Genomic DNA, 4,194 nt, shown 5'->3' with positions numbered 1-4,194 from the left:
CTAACAAATTAAAAGATCAATGAGACTAAAATCTTGATTGTATTAACTTTTTTTAGTTTATCTAGTAGCATAAGTTTTGTGATACTACTGCAAATTTCATCTAAGCCTCTTAGACCATCATTTAAGGATATTCTCAATGAAGGACAATGAGTCACTACTGTAAAGGAGAGAGTGGACCTGATTGAAAATGAACTTATGAAAATATTTCTTGAAGGAGGAAAATGATTGCTATGGAAGCTCATGATGGATGAGAAGCTTTTTCAGGAATTATGCAATCCTTGGATGGAGGCGCTAGTAATTAAACTCTTGGCGAAGAATGTTAGATATAATTTGATGATGGATAGGTTGAAAAAGATGTGGAAACTTTTCGGAGGTTTTGAGATCATGGGCATTGATATTGGTTTTGCTATGGTCAAGTGAGAACTGCTCATAGATAGGGGAAATTATGCCCGAAGGCCTGTGGATGTTGTTTGACCATTATTTGGTAGTGGCTTGATGGACTCCAAACTTTACATCTCCTTTCGCATAGATGGATAAGACTCTATTTTGGATTTGATTTCCAAGGCTTGACTTATTGTATTATGAAAAAAGTATCCTTCTTGATTTGACATATGATGTGGATACTCTTGTTAAAGTAGATAATAACACCCTTTAATGTAGAGAGAGGAGGTTTGAGAGAATTTATGTAACACCCCAATTCACCCCGTAGAATATTAAGGAAATTAGAGTAATTCTTTTACAAATCATAAACATGCAATTACGATGTCACACGTCATACTAAATCATACACCACAAAACAACTTCTCATTTTAATAAAACAGATACATAACACTGACATTCAGATGAACCAAAGTATATGTCATAAATATTAAACTTCACATTTTCATACACAGCGGAAATAATTCATATACATGTTATCAAAAAAATGTTTACATTAATACACAACGACTAAACGTTCATCCCTTCCCAAGTGTTACGTATCAGAGTAAGACCCGACTCAACAGAAGCAACGGAAGATTAACATCTTCTAAGCTATCCTGCAGACGCACGAATCTTCTTAACCTGCACGTTACCAACATAGGGGTAAAATTCAAACAAAAGGGGTGAGATATCGAACCATATAAACAGGAGTATGATAAACAATATGCATTAGAGTTCGAATATCATAAAATCATCACTTCACAGTATTAACATTGCCATTCATATCATAATATCCAACAAGTAATTCACATCATAATTCAAGCCACAATACCTTGCATACGTTCACAAAATCAAATCACAGCACTTCACAGTTAAATCACACTTATGCAAAACCAAATGCGATACTAACAATGCACATGCATGTGGTACCCAAGGCTTTAGCCCCCATCGTCAATTGCCAGTTTCAGAGGCACATCAAAACAGGCATAAGCCGCCGTTGTTTTGCCAATCCAGGCTGTCATAAAAATATGCAATGCATGTAACTCGACACACGCAACATCACATAACAATATTCATCGTTCATCGCAAAGGAATAAGCCTACATCACCATTGTTACCAATAATTAGAGGTAACTCATTGTCACTAAACTTCCTGCACATCACAAGGTTAACAGACTAATAACATCGCAACGTCATTGGCCATAGGCCTACAACTCAATATTAACACGGCACGACAATAAAATCAGCAACAATATCAACAACAAAAACAAAACATCACAACAATACATCAACAACGGCACAAGCCTCACAACGAATCCATAATGAATAATTCCACGGCATTTCATATAGTTTCAACAATTAGTCAATACGCCGAGTTCGATCCGAAACAACCTACGCGCATTCCGTAATTATTCGGACAATTCTCGTCCCAAACCAGTTAATTATTTCTATCGGTTAAATCTTTTAATACGCATATGCGGTACTGTCTTCACCATTTTGTTATTACTGCTAATACTTCTCCATCATTAGAACCACTTTTGCTATTACAATCTACCATTAATACTAGTCCTCTATTGTTTTCTTGGCTACAAGAATCTGCTAGCTGCTATTTCTTTTCTACTGCCCTCAAATTCATCCTGTTACCAACCAATGCTTCTCTGCTACAATTTCAATCCTCTGCTACAGTTAAAAGGTACTTATACTGCTGCTAATTATTTTACTACTATTAATAAATTACATCTGTTATTATATTCCAAAATATAATACCAGCTAAACAGTATGTATATTCCTGCTATCTTAGCTAAACATGTATCAATTTATTTCTACCACTGCCAAGCATACACTTCATATGTTATTAATTCTTTATTGTTTTAGTTATACTAATCATCAAGTATTCAATTTCAAAAACCATCCTAATGTTTCTCCTAATGTGTACACAGAAATCCTTCCAAAAACTAAACAAGGAGATAATTAAGAAAAAAATTAATGAACTGGCGCTTTAAACTTAAAGGACGCCCGTCCCCTTGTGGTAATACCTCTGGGTGGCCACTCCACTTGTTCGGACGCCCACCCCTTAAATAAGGGGCCCCCGCCACACATTCTTGGGCTATGGGGCGTCCTCCCCTTGTCCCATGTGGCTCCCGCCACAAAGAAACTCCATCTTCTTCTTCTGTGCTTATTTTCCAAAATTGGCTCACAGGCTCCACCACTCAGGAAATTCATTGTTTACTTCCCCACCCAGTCAATTAATTCACTATCGATTAATTCATTCAGGCACCTCACAAAGATCAAAATCCACACAGATAAATAATATATAACAAAGCAATAATTCATCAGGCGATCTTTTTCCAGAAACATCACAATTCATCAAAGCACCGAAACACACAAATACAGAGATACAATTTATAACCCATACCCCACATACAATTTATCATATTACCGATTATAGAGATCGAACCCCACCCTTACCTTGGATTGGAGACCGCTCTACAATTTCCGGTCGAATCTGAGCTTCGCCGTCGATTCCAACTTTTCTTTCTTCCTCTTTTTTTATTTCCTCGGCTAGCAAGTTCTTTGTACCTTCACCAAACCCTTGTTTTCTTGATAGCACATTCCACAAAATTTACTGATACTTCTCCTTTCTCTTTTATTCTAATTACTAGTATAATTTTGATTCAATCTTTGGCCCAACCTTCTCATACCTCCACTTTGCTATTTTAACCATTCATAGTCCATCATAATAAAATAATGTCATTCTAATATCATTTCTCCAATTTAATCAATCAATTACGCGACAACTTAAATCAACATATCCCAACTTTAACAATTAAATCACAATGCATAATTCAAAATTATTTTGAAAATATTTAATTAAATAATTAATCAAATATCCGGGCATTTTAATTTACGTGGAGATTGATCTGAAATTGCCAGTTGTCATAAAGGTCAATGTTAATGGCCACTGGCACAACATGCTATATGAAGGTTTTCACGTTATTTTCTCTAGTTGTGACTATTATGGACATCACACCTATGATTGCATGAAAACACCAAATAATCTGACACAATCAGACCTTCCTACGATGGTGCAACCAAGAGGTCTGTCGAAAAACAATATGGTCATTGAGCAAACAATAACAAAAGAATTTGGAGAAATAAATGCAGTTCATGGTGATTGGCCGATGGTGCAGAGGAAAATATGTAACGAAAGAGTCAGTTATGGTCAATGGATCTTTATCCAATAATGCTCCTAGAGATCCGGGGAGTTCTAAAATCAAGGGGATTAATGCTTCCTTAAAAAGAATAAGTGCTGACAGCTAAATTGATGGACCCAATCAAATTAACACGGTTTTCAATAAACGATGATTTGATATAAGTGAACTTACCCCAGACGCGCGTCAGCCAGCATGCAGATAGGACCCACAATCCAAGCTTAAGTCTTCCATTTTGAAACCACATCTTGCTATTAGTGAGGTTTTGCACAAAACTGAGCTAACTTTTAATTCCTACCCAGCATAAAAGGAAATGCATTGCACTACTAAATACACCTTCATCGTTCCCATTGTAAATTTTGGTTTGGAGACCATCACACAATACAACATTCTACATTTTGAACCAACAATAAGTTAGGAAGATGAAAATACACAATGTCTTATAGATTAGTGTTATACCCCAAAATTTGCCAGCATCTTTTTTTCAAGAAAACTTCAATCTAAAAATTAGGAGTTTCATATAATCATGGATTTTTATTTCATAAATATCCTGACATATGAAA

At 35.7% G+C, this 4,194-nt stretch overlaps 1 long non-coding RNA gene across 1 annotated transcript; it reads right to left on the bottom strand.

The window, feature by feature from the left end:
* Positions 1-837: 837 nt before the first annotated feature.
* Positions 838-3,100, bottom strand: LOC131642189 (uncharacterized). The gene is made up of 2 exons (XR_009295810.1): positions 2,889-3,100; positions 838-1,062 (listed from the first exon to the last, which is right to left on the bottom strand). It is a non-coding gene; the product is annotated as an uncharacterized LOC131642189 (long non-coding RNA).
* Between the last annotated feature and the right edge of the window lie 1,094 nt (positions 3,101-4,194).

Source organism: Vicia villosa, unplaced genomic scaffold, assembly GCF_029867415.1.
Source record: "Vicia villosa cultivar HV-30 ecotype Madison, WI unplaced genomic scaffold, Vvil1.0 ctg.004611F_1_1, whole genome shotgun sequence".
Classification (NCBI taxonomy): domain Eukaryota; kingdom Viridiplantae; phylum Streptophyta; class Magnoliopsida; order Fabales; family Fabaceae; genus Vicia; species Vicia villosa.
This window is presented reverse-complemented; position numbering and strand designations above follow the sequence as displayed.